At 34.8% G+C, this 13840-nt stretch overlaps 1 protein-coding gene across 1 annotated transcript in view; it reads left to right on the top strand.

Annotated features, from left to right (window-relative positions):
* The window catches only part of Tenm1 (teneurin transmembrane protein 1), a 748830-nt gene that overhangs the window by 263488 nt on the left and 471502 nt on the right, over positions 1-13840 (top strand). The gene's annotated exons all lie outside the window — the stretch shown is intronic.

Raw genomic sequence — 13840 nt, 5'->3', positions numbered from 1 at the left:
GTGAGAAATAAGTAATTCATAATAGCAATTAAAGTTTTCCAATATAGAGACATGCAATTTACTTTAAAAGTCTATATTTTTGTTAAGTCTGTAATTCACTATAGCCTCTAAAATCTAATTTATTAATTTAATATAGCTTAGGGATGAAAAACCAGTCACAATACTGAGGAGGTATAGAAAAAATTTCTCTCATGAAAATCATTCAAAGAATAATTATTTTTAAGCACATTATTAAAATGTATTTTCATAATATAAAAGTTTTTATTAGTATTTTATGATATAAGATGCTGTAGCCAGCACTGTGTTAAATTCTTTCTCTTTCCATATTTATATATTTTATAGAGTTTTTTTTTTTACCATAAACATTGGCATTTCTTCTAGACTCACAGAACATTACAGTTGTTTAACAGCACAGGTACAAAGTTGTTTTGTCAGCTCACAGGCCCAATTATCTGTTCATGTGGCTTCCCTAGAGCTTCCCCTAGGCAGTATAGCCTCTATAGCTAGGGTATCTAGTTTGTTTGGTGGCTTGTCTTTTCCTTTTCCTTTTTTGATTTCACACAGGCACAGTAAGATCCTACTTAGGTAGTGTGAAGTGAAGAATGGCATCAGCCATCAATGCTTCCCTATGTACTCTGCCGCAAGGCCTATGAGTCCCATAAGTGATATTGTGTCCTACTGGAAAGCAACCACTTAAAAATGTTGAATCCATTGTCCAACACATAAATGTTATTGATTTTATTATATTATGAATTTGTGCATTGACTTCCATATCAAAATCTCATGGATCCTGGAGACAGAACACAAAACAGACAGGTACCCTCAAAGGAAGAATGGTGCATTATAACGGGATGATCTGTTACGTTAGATTAGAAACTATTATCACCTACATATTCCACTGAATTTTCAAATGGCAGAGGCAAAATAGATGGAGAAAAGTCCAATTCAAAACCTATGGAAATGAGGATAAATAACAAAAGAATATGAGTTCCCTTCCTTGGATTGAGAATTAATTTTGCCCTGAAATAAATACATAAAACTTAGAAGACCATAATCAAAGTTTGAGAAAGTTTGCCTTCCTCTCTATCAACTTCTGAGTCACTATTGTTCCTCAGATCATGACTTCTTGATCTGCAAACCTAGTCATTGTATATATGTTTAACTTTTCTTCCAAATTCAAATCCCTTTTAAATATTTTATTCTGTCCCACTTATCTACTTAAAAGGGCCCTTATGGTTAACAGTAGACATATCCAAATGATCTAACATAGTCTCAAGGCCATTGGGTTATTAACCATCATATCATCTGAAACCTTGATTTGCCTCTATGATGTATACTACCAGGTACATATGTGTGAATTAGGGCATGGAATTTTTGCAGGCTATATTATGCCGACCATAAATGTATTTAATATAAAACTTTACACTTTAATGAAGAGAATGTGTTTATCACAATGGGTTGACATTTTTATTCGCAGATAAAAGCATCCAAATTTACAAAATTTAGTACACATATTAGATACAAACATCAAACAAATGATGTAAATGTTTTAAAACAAAAGAAGGAGAAGTATGACAGGAAATTTTCATTAGACAGAGGTTTGGATAAGGAGATCAACTTCAGATAAAGTAGCATTCAAGGTCAAAAGCAACAAAATAATCCATAAAGCAATTTCCCAGTTAAGCATATGTACTATTTGAAGTGATGTATAAGATATATGAGAAAGCCATGGTAATATTTGGAGAATACCATTATTTTAAATTTTGAGACATGCACAAACCAAAACATAACATTACAAATATTGTCATATTATAATATGAAACTGGAATATATTTATTTTTGAGATTGTATTTCAATTATATTTATCCCTTTCCTTTCTTCCCTCCAAACTCTGACGTACCTAACATACTCTCCTTCAAATCCATAACTTATTTTTACATTGATTTTTATTGCATACATATATGTATTTTTTATTAGATCTTTTATTTACACTTCAGATGCCATCCCCTTTCCCCATTCCCCCCCTTAGGAAACCCCTATCCCATGCCCCCTTTTCCTTTTTGCATTTATACATTTTTTTAAAAAAATGTTAATCAAAGGCTTTATAAGTTTGGAATTGTTCAATCAGAGGTGTAACCCACTACCCAACCTAGATATATCAACTATCTTTGACTGGTGGAGATACATGAACATCTGCCTCCCTGTCTCCCCCCTCTTTCTCTCTCTCATCACCTAGCTTCTCCTCTCCTTCTTCTCCTCTTCTTACTCCTTTTCTTCCTCTCAGTACTCCTCCCACCTTAGCTCCTCCTACACATCACCCTTCCTGTTAAAATGAAATTTTTCTCTCAAAATACAATTAGAGCGTAATTATGCCAATTTGTACCAGTGAGGTACAAGATAGTCCTCATACCCAGTCCATCCTTTTGTTGACTAACCAGCACCTCTGTCATCTATCCTAACTAAAACATTTAGTTCTGAACCTGGCTTTAGGATGAATGTCAGCTGCCGACCATTCACTCAAATCTTTTCTCTCATATATGTATTTGTATATGCATATATACATCCCTAAATATAATCTTTTAAGTCCATAGAATGTTTCTTGTATCTATGTATTCAAGACTTGACAGTTTGGTACTGGACAGGCAACGGGCTCACTCTTCCATGGGGACGACTACCTCTTATACCTATTGGTTCTTTGTGTAGGGTTGAGACCTTGTGGCTGTCTCTGTAAGGTTTGCTGTGACAGTTGGTTTCCTCCTTGTTCCACTCACATTTGGGCAGTCGTGTTGGTGAAACTTTGTGTGTGAATTTTTAACTAATCATTTCCTTTTTTCAGATTATGATACAATTACATCATTTCCCCCTTCCCTTTCCTCTCAGGAAACCCTCTCATATACCCCTCCTTGCTAGCTTTCAAATGTGCAGTCTTTTTTAAAAAAAAAAACACCTAAAAATTGCATTAGTGCATAGCAATACATATTCCTGTTTCATAAATCATGAATTAATAAAATTATTTAATAAAAATGAATAAAATTATAAAAATTATACAGTTATACATCAATTTCTTTTTCCATTCATTAAAATTGATTTTGCCATAATATATCCTGATTATATTTTCCCCTTCATTCATTAAAATTTGATTTTTTTTCCCACATGTTATATCCTGATTACATGTTCCCCTCTTTTCATTAAAAATTGTGGAGAAAACTAAATATTTGCAAGTGCTTATCAACTAATTGGGGATTGGTTCTGGTTTCAGAATGAAGGCATGTTCCACTTCTCCTTTTAGTCCTAGGACCTCTCTGTGTGTTCCTAGAGCTTTGTTCATCTGGATTTAGAGGGCCTTGTTTTTTTGGTGTTCTCAATCCCCTCAGTTCTTACACTCTTTCTGCCTCCTCTTCCTCAGGGTCCCTTGACCTCTGAGAGAAAGAATTTGAGGAAGACATTTCATTTAGGGCTAAGTGTTTTAAGATCTCTTACTCTCTACATAATATCTGGCTGTGGTTCTCTGTATTTCTACTGATCTGCTTTTGGAGGAAGCTTTCCTGATGACAGCTGAGAAAGACACTGATCTGCTTCCCTGGCTGGAGTAGCCTGTGGGTTTGCAGGGAATCAATATTTCTGTTTTTTGACTCAGAGTCATTTTTAAAAGCTAAATATGTGCTTTGCCAAAATAAAAGCATAAATAAACTCTCCTGTACAGAAATGACACAATGTTTTCTTGTTGTGGATAGCCCCGGCCTTGTATTTTGATACTAATTCCCCTTTCCTGTGAAGGACTGCAGAGGAGGTGTGAGTCATTACACAGGTGATTTCTAGTGAACCTTCTGCCCATCTTAATTTGTAAAATAAAGGCTGGAGCCAGTGATTGAGCAGAGGAAGGGGAGGTTGAGAAATGAAGGCTGGGGAGGGGGGGGGAGAGAGAGGACAACTGGAGGATGACTGGAGGAAGAGAATGGGAGGAGGAAGACGGAGACAATGGAGATGATGACGACTGGGGAGAGAAGAGAGAGGATGACTAGGGAGAAGAGAGGAGAGAGAAGATGTCAGAAGATGATGGAAGAGGATGACTGGGAAGCAGGAGGTAGAAGGACAAATGCAGGGTCTGGAAAACCCTCAAGTTATAAGGTTCTCATAGCTGGGGAACAGAGTAGTGTAGGGGTATCTGCCCAATCTAGTCTTACAGAATATATTCATAATTATTTAGTCGTGTTTTCATTGACCGGTACTATTTAGGATGGAGATTTAAGTATCTCCCACTACATTTTCTGACACAATTCTATGAAGCTAGAAGTCACCAAATAGAAGATGGGAAAATGGCCAAGCATCATTGATCTTAGTACTCAGAGGGCAGAGGCAGGCAGACCTCAAAGAGGTCAAGGGAAGCGTGAACCACATAACCTCAAGCATACACATTTAGACAAATCAACAAAATTGTATTTGTGGGATTAGCATGGACCAAACTTATGTCTAATATATATGAGAGGAATGATTTTTAAATACTAAAACATACAATGAGAACTTACTGACATGCGAAGATAAAGGGGAAATTCTTGTGTGCTTTCTACAAAGAAAATAATCAAAATTAATAGTTTTATTATCTATATCCTGGAATGTATAAAAGAGAAAAAAATGGAAGTGCTTCTACAACAATCTAGGGGTGGGGGGAATAAAAACCAAGTATCCTATTTCCTAGTGAACATATCATTCACATAGTCAGAGAAAGATGTATGAACATATAGAAAAATTCAAAAAGCATGATGCTCTCATGTATCAATGAAAACAAAATTTGATTTAAAAACTCATAAATTATTAGGAATACAGAACCTAAGATGAGAAAGGAAAAAATAAGTAATAAATAATAAATGTGGCTCTCTCAAAAGGCAATTAAATTTAAACGGAAATCCACTTGGTGTTGGATAAAATGTAAAGCTAGAATTTTTAAACAGAAAATATATTTTATAATATTCTATAGTAGTGTCATTAATTAGAAAAACAGTCAACAACTTATATGTATTCTTAGCTAACTTTTATGTAGATTCTTTTAACCTATATTCAACCATGGTCTACAACTATTGTACCAAAACTAAAGAAGAATCAGTTCCAATATCTGGGGAGTGTGATGAAATCTCATTCCACTCCTCTTCATCTTTTCATGACATGAATGGTCAATAGTTTTTCAGCTGTGTCTATGATATGTATAGTAGCAGCCTAATGGTCATGTAGCACCAACCTTACTTATCAGATCAGCTGTCATGGTATAGCAATACTTGTATTCAAATAACCCATAGTTTACTTAATAATGACCGAAAAATACAAGACAAGACCAATGAGTGATGCTTTCAATTTAAATATACCAAAGAGAAGCTGTAAGAATTTTTTTCTAAGCAAAAATGAAGGTTTATTTCTTATTATAGGATATCATTACATTGTTTGTATTTAATATTAATACATTTTTCATTGTGCTTAATATACATATTTAACTTTCTCATAAGTATATATGTATAGAAAACTGCTGCATATATATATGAATGATTATATTATCTATTATCTGTGGGTTGAGATATTAATTGTAGCTCTTAGAACATGTAGTCTACAGATGAGAAAGAACTGCTGATGTATGTCTAATTTTAGATTCTTCACATAACCACACTATAAAAAGTAATAATCAATGAATGAAGTTAATTACAAGCCTTATTTATTTAACTATATAAAATATCATTCTAATGTTAAATAAATATAACTGTTATAAATTAGATATTATACATTATCTTTCTCTGTTAAAAAGTAGAAATCTATTACATATTTGTATTTCCATCACATCTCAGTTCAGACTGAATGCCTTTCATATATTCACATGTGGCTTTAACAGCTACCATACTGGATAACACAGACCTATCTGTAAATGTATTAAACTGGAGGTCAAAAGAAGGTGTGTAAATAACAGTATTCAGAAGGTCTCAAGGATGAGAAAAAGATAAGTGATAAATATTATGAACGTAACATTGTAGAGTTGACAATGATGAAAATAGAAACCACCTGAAAGTCTAGAAATAGGACATTACTTAAAGCATGATGTGTTTATAATGTACAATGTCTCCACATAATGCAATAAGGATATAAAGTCATACCATCCTGTAGTAGTGCCATCCTTTGGTAGCATCATTTTTTTAAGGATATGTAATATAAGCAGAAAATAAAAGTTTAAAATTAGAAAAATAAGGGGAGAATCCATTTATGTGTGTTTACATGCTTTTATAACATTTATGGGTTTACTACATACATGTATTAAAATATTAAAATATTCTAAAATGCATATTAATATCTTAATGATGAGACTGGAGGAAGCAAAGAGGGAGTCATTCATGAAATTTGCCCTTATAAACACCTGTAATGCTTGAATTGGTATAATGAGGACTTTTTGATAATTTCTACAATAACTTGTCTAAGATAAAGTGAGTGATAAATAACCATAAATTTTAATGTTTGAAAAAGACTTGATCTCTCTTGATAAGGTCATACAAAGTCTCAGTTCAGAGCATTATTTGATCGTTAATAAATGTGAACAGGATTAAGGAACGTTAAAAGTACAGTACTTCTTAAAAGTAATATTTTTGAAACTTAATGTGAAGCATAAAACCCACAACACATAAAAGAGAAAAATATATGAAACTCTTGGTGACATTAACCACCAATCCACAATAGTAAAAGAAATGCAACAAAGTGGCCGGCTATATTTGGTTTATAAAAATACTGCAGATTCATGTAACACATTTCATATAACAATTAAATACATATTGGAAATACAATGAACATATACAAAAGTCTTTCAACAAAAAACTATGAATGCATATAATGAAATACAAAGTAACAAATGTGATTGATAACACTTACAATTTAAAAAGATTTGAGATGAATGGATATGTTAGTTTGATCACTTTTTCCTTTAAAAGCATATACATTTTGACCCAACAATCAGACCTTGAGGGATTTATATTACAGAAATGATAGCAAGAGTACAGAAACATGTATGTGTATATCATTAAACACTGTATTCCTTGATGTAGTAAAAATTTCAAAACAAGCAAACTATGACATTATTCAATGCCTTAAACAATAGAATTCTTTACAAATGTTGAAAAGAATTATAGATTTATGTATGCCAACATGAAACAATATCCATAGCAGGATATATAGCCAGAGAAGAAGCATGTTGTATCATCATGTTGTCAAAGGCTTATCATGGTAAATTAAAATGTACAAAGATGGCAGAGAGATAAATGGTAACAAAAAGAGAAAGAGAGAGAATAGAAAAGGGACCCAGGTTGACATTGTATAAATTTCTTTCTTTTTGTTATTTTTGTTGTTGCTATTGTTGTTGATGATGACTTTTGCCTCTCTCTCTCTGTCTCTCTCTCTGTCTCTCTCTCTGTCTCTCTCTCTCTCTCTCTCTCTCTCTCTCTCTCTCTCTCTCTCTCTCTCTCTCTCTCTCTCTCTTATTCTTTCTTGGTTTTGTTTTTGTTTTTGTTTTTTTGAGACAGGGTTTCTCTGTGTAGCCCTGGCTGTCCTGGAACTCACTCCGTAGACCAGGCTGGCCTCGAACTCAGAAATCCGCCTGCCTCTGCCTCCCACGTGCTGGGATTAAAGGTGTGCACCACCACTGCCCCGCCTCTCTCTTTCTTTCTTTCTTTCTTTCTTTCTTTCTTTCTTTCTTTCTTTCTTTCTTTCTTGGTTGCTTCCTTCCTTCCTTCCTTCCTTTCTTTCTTTCTTTCTTTCTTTCTTATTTATTAATTTATATCACAAATGCTATGACTCCCTCGTACCTCCCTCATAGAATTTTCCCCCTCATCTCCCCTTCCCAGGAGGATTAAGTTCCATATCCCTAGTGCTATGAATCTCAAGATAACACACAAGATGATGACACTAACCAGTTCACGAGTCCCAAGCAATCTCTTGAAGATCCTACCTCCAAATATTGTTACAAAGACAATTGCATATTAGCATAAGATTTCTGGGTTATCATATGAGCCATACAATGTATGCTAGTAAAACTGACCTGAACACAATTAGATAACTATCACTTGGGCAAGCACTGTGGCTAAGATTTCAGCATCAAGTTAGGAGCTTCTTTGTAAAATACAAAATAACAATTTGGGAAAAATCATTGAGAGCATGTTATCCCACTTGGGATTATTTAATGATAATTAAAATAGAAACAAACGTTTGGAAGCACCAGCCTGAATTGAAGAATACAAGGGCAGCTGGAAAATCTGCAGGTGTTTGGAAAAGTTCTTAATTATCTTAAGGTTTTAATGGTACTCTGTTGCAGTTCACTAAATTCTGAAATATTCATCTTCATGTTTTAAGTCTGGCACAACCTTGCTTTCTAATACTATCTTCATTTTTGTCCTTTGTATGAACCCTCGAAACAAGCCAGCCTAGCATATTTACTGAGCAAAAAGCCTTTGCTATAGCTATATTCACACTGTAATCAGTCCTCCAGATATGGCATCTTCATTCCTGTGTGCATACTATGATTTCATCTTTGCTTGAAATGCTTTTTCAAAGCACTCCTTTATCTGCCAAAGACTGATTTATTTTTCAGCGTATCAAACATTGTTTTGTGGACTATATACACAATGACAGTGCTTAATTATATAAGTGATTCTCAGGTTATAATTGTGTTTAGTGATTTAGAAAAAAAATAGCTTAATCTGACCTAGGTGATCAAGAAAGTGAATTAAAAACTGAAAGATAAGATTGTCCAAATAAATTGATAGAAAAGAGAAAACAGAGAAGAGGAAACACCATATACAAATAGAGTAAAATGAAAAGGAGATTGCCATGATTAGAACTCTGGAGAAACATCCAGAGTTAGATAGCTTTAAGGCATAACTAGGAGACAAATTAATGCTGCATATTCATGAAGACTAGAGTTCTGATCCCTAGCACCCACATAAATATCAGACAACATGACAGATGCCTTGCAATCCTAACACTCAGGAAGCAGTTCCTGGGGAAAGCTGACTAGCTAGACTAGACTAGTCATTGAGCTCCAGGTTCAGCAAGAAACTCATTCCTTGAAAAATAGTAAGCAGTCCATGAAGATACTCAGTATTAACCACTGTCCTCCAGAAGACACATGCACACACACACACACACACACACACACACACACACACACACACATGCTTGTATATGTATACATATATGTGTGCCTCACACATATGTATAGACAGACACCTAGGGGGAAAAATGATAAGACAGTGTTGTGTCTAATGTGAAACTGATAATGCCTAAATTGCTAACCTCAATCAATGCAGGTATAGTAATTATTCAGTGAACATCAATAGGAAGAGGAGAATTCGATTTGGAATAAATAATTATATTAGCTTTATAGTTTTAAAAGTGACATCTTTTAAAAAGGTAAGTTAAACAAAAATAAACATATAGAAGCTCAAAGCATACTAAGAGGATATTCTATATGCCTATTCAAACCTTTCGATTCATCCACTAGTTGCTTAATCTACCATCTCCACAAGAAACCACCATCCTAATCATCCTCTCCCAGATGCATAGTATCTTGATTATGTACCCTACCCTTCATATTAATTGTGTCATATTTCCAAAACTATAAATTATGTTTCCTGAATGGAGGGATTACTATTAGATCAGGGTAACCTATAACCCCGTGACTACTACCACAAAACTACTTATGTAGTAAGAAATTGTTTTTAATATTTATTCAATTTTCTAGGCTTGTGATATAATTTTCCCCTTTCTTATTCTCCATCAAAATCCTCCCATTTATACCCTCCTGCTCTCTTTCAAACATATGGCCTCTTACTCTTTGTTGTTACATATGTATGTATATGCTTTCAAGGCTGACCATTTGGTATTGGATAACCAATTGATGTGTTCTTCCCCGAGGAAGACTCTGTATCCCCCTCTCAGCATTCCATAGTTGCCTATAGTTTTTTCGGTGTGACTGAGGCCCTATGAGCTTTGTGCTGTCCACTGTAGCATATCAACGGGTGTCCTCCATGCTGAGATCCCATTTCCTGTTATAAAGGGAAAATATAACATCCCTCCTTCTAAATTACTATAAGAACATGGCCATGTATTCTAATCTGTTCAGAATCAGTTTTTCATCTGCCAAAATATCAGCCCAATCTTGAAAAGTCATTTCAGGAATCCATTATAACAAACAATATGCAAGGAATGCAAAATACATCCTGTGTAAAAAGCACTAAATTAACTGATAGTTGACTCAGTTGTCATTATTATTGTTCATTTTGTAATAATTCGAAAGTACCATAATTTCATATGACAGCTAATTCTTTGTATGATGTGACAATAAAACTAAGTCCTCTTTTCTGCACTTTTTACTACAATAAAATTTATGTCTTTCTCTGCTTCTGGGAACAGGCATTAATGTGTTTGTTTTACCCCTGGCTAGAGATTGTGTTTATTAATCATGTTTACAAAGAACACTTATTTCCATTGGTATGTACAATATATTGGTCACTATATGACTGGAGCATTTACAGGAAATTATCTACTTTGGGTCATGAAGCACAAACCTTGTACTAATAGGGGTACTTTTAGTAAAATACATCTCTTTTTGTTGCTTTATGGTGTTCTAGTCATCCATCACTAATGCATCTCTGTCATCTTATCAAAAGAACAAGAATATTTATTTTGTTTGCATTATAAAAAATTAAGAGTGAGATGGGTGAAGAGGTGGCTAGGTGGATAAAAGCATTTACTACTATTGAAGATAATCCAAGTTTGGTTCTCCAAACACATGTTGGTCATTTCAGACCCTCCTTACCTTTGGCCCTGTGACATCTGATACCTCTGGACTTTTCAGGCACCTACACATGTGTGCAAACACACACACATATACACATATACACACAGATATAAGCACAGATACACAGGTATATAAACCACTAAAAGGAAAATGAAGGAACATCTATGAAGGTTTATTATTTATTTACATTTATGAAATATTTACTAACAAAATCAACCTGATAATGTCTGTAAGCATATGGTAGGAGTGACTGGCCATTTTTTATTGGATATTTTATTTATTTACATTTCAGATGTTATCTCCTTTCCCCATTCCCTCAACCCAGAAACCCACTATCCCTTCCCCTTCCCCTGCTTCTACGAGGGTCTTTTCCCACCCATCTACCCATTCCTGCCTTCCTGACCTCAAATTCCCTGACACTGGGGCATCCAGCCTTAATGGGACCAAGGACCTTCTCTCCCATGATGCTCTTCAATGCCATCCTCCCCTACATATACAGCTGGAGCCATGAGTCCCTCCCTGTGTACTCCCAGGCTTGTGGTTTAGTCTCCAGGGAGCTCTGGTTGGTTGGTATTGCTGCTTTCCCCATGAGGCTACAAACCCCTTCAGCTCCTTCAATCTTTTCTCTAACTCCTCTATTGGGGAACCTGTGATCAGTTTAATGGTTAGCTGCAAGCATCTGCCTCTGTATATGTCAGGCTCTGGCAGAGCCTCTCAGGAGATAGCTGTATCAGGCTCCTGTCAGCATGCACTTCCTGGCATCAACAACAGCATCTGCATTTGGTGACTGCACAAGTGGCCAATTTTTTATTCTTTTTATTTATTTTTATTTCTTGGTTTTGTTTGTTTACTTATTCACTTTACATCCAGCTCACTGCCCCCCTCCTCGTCACTCCCTCAGACAATTCTTCCACCATTTCTCCTCCCCTTCTCCTCTGAACAAGTGGGACCCCTCTGGATATCCCCCTACCCTGACACTTCCATCTCTGTGAATCTAGGCATTTCCTCTCCCACTGAAGACAGACAAAGCAAGCTAGCTAAAAGAACATTATCCCACAGATAGGCAACAACTTTTGGGATAGCCCCCACTCCAGTTGTTTTGGACAATTTCATATATCAAAAGTCAAATTCAAAATGGCTGTTCTAGTTAGTTTTCCTTCCAAAACTCTCTGAAGACCCATTTTAACTTTATGTAAACTAAGAAAAAAATGCTGCTTGTATATAGTACTATTGTCCCGAATTTCTGAAAGAATTCTGAATTAATACCCATGTGATAATTTAAAGACCAATATAAAGATGTATGTGATTCTGAGAATTAATTTAATCTATTCCCATTAGAGGATGAGTTCTGTGCTGGCCTGAATATATAATTGTTCTTTAGGTTCTAAAAAAAGAACCATTATATTAGAGTTTGAATAAATATTTTCTAATTTAATAGATTTTTCTCACATTCTAGATTATAACTCATGGCCTCAGAATTCCAAGACTGCTGAGTATATTTTAAAGATATTCTTTAGAAATTTTAGGCATTAAACTGAAGATCTTGTATACATTACACAAATATTATAACTTTGAGCTATATCCTAATACTAAACTTTCATAGATTTTTGTTGTTGTTTTGATTTGATTTTGAGATTTTCAAATATATTCTCACTGTTACCTGGGCTAGCTTCATTCTCTTAAGTAACTAAGATTTAAAGCACCTACCATTTTTCCCAGCTCTTAAAAAAAATTACCTTCACAATTCAGTCATCTTTGTTAGATTTATAATTCTGAACTCCTTGTAGATAGTAACAGTAAGCATCGTGGGCAAGCCTTGGAACCAGTGGCATAGCCAAATAACTGTTGAAAATTAAAATCTAGCCAAGCAGGTGTTGTCTGAATATAACATCGAATCACTTATGAATTTTTACCTAAGGTGTTGACTGAGAACTAAATAAATATAGTCAATCATTCAGGTTTTGCACAGACTCACATTCTACCTCATATACAGTCTTGAACAATCACAGTCTTGAACAATCTTCATAACCTATTGGACCTGTTCATATTTCCTGTCTGGAAAATGAGTATGCAATCACGTAAAGTTTGTCCATTCCTTAGTGTCTAAAAATGCCATTTTTTGTTTGGATTAAGTTTTTGCACTATGTTAATAAGACTTTGGCTCTATAATTTTCCTATTCCAAAGCATAATGTTATTGTTACTGTCTATATTTGATTCCTAGCAATGAGAGTTTTCAGAAGATTCATTTTGTTAAAATTGCCTGCAGAGTTAGCACCAAGGTTAGCATACGAGCTAAAGAGAAACATAACTTTATTCAATGTCACAATTCTTTCATAAATTTCAAATGAATAAAAATGGTTCTAAACACATAATAAAGTAGAGAATATTTTCCAGACAAATCACTTAATTCTGTGAGAAAACTCATAAAGTAGATCCCAAATTTAGGTCTAGTCTATTTAGCCTGTAATTATAATGCTATCCTGTAAACAAGACATGCTCCCTAATTTTGATCTGGTTGTCTCCTGTGGCTGGGCAACAATGTGCTAAAGTTATCCCCCCCCACACACACACAACACAGAATTCCCAGTGAATAATATTCCTCTCATAATTGTTAATGTTCTTAAATAATTCCAAATCTCTCAAGGCAGCTGCTTTGTGCTCCGCAGCTAAACACAGGAGAGGCCAACATTTTCTTTTATTTGTCTGCCTGCAGACACAGATGTTGTTTGTGTTGTCTAGAAGCACAAAATATGCTCTAAAATATCACTGCTGTTTTCAGTGAGTCAAAGTGACATGATGAAAGTGAAGGGAATCCATAAGAATTAGTACAAAGTGGAATCATATTTCAGGCGGAGGTATAAAAATACATTAAACTTGCAGAACAATGATGAACTAATATATGCAGAGTTTAAGGGTCCCTTGTGAGGCTGTCAGTGATGGAGCAAGTGCCCATTGTCTTCTGGCTGCTATATCCCTCAAAGTATTTTGGCGACTGACTGTGAAAATCCAGATGGAAACAGCAG

This window comes from Arvicanthis niloticus, chromosome X (genome assembly GCF_011762505.2).
Source record: "Arvicanthis niloticus isolate mArvNil1 chromosome X, mArvNil1.pat.X, whole genome shotgun sequence".
Lineage (NCBI taxonomy): Eukaryota > Metazoa > Chordata > Mammalia > Rodentia > Muridae > Arvicanthis > Arvicanthis niloticus.
This window is presented reverse-complemented; position numbering and strand designations above follow the sequence as displayed.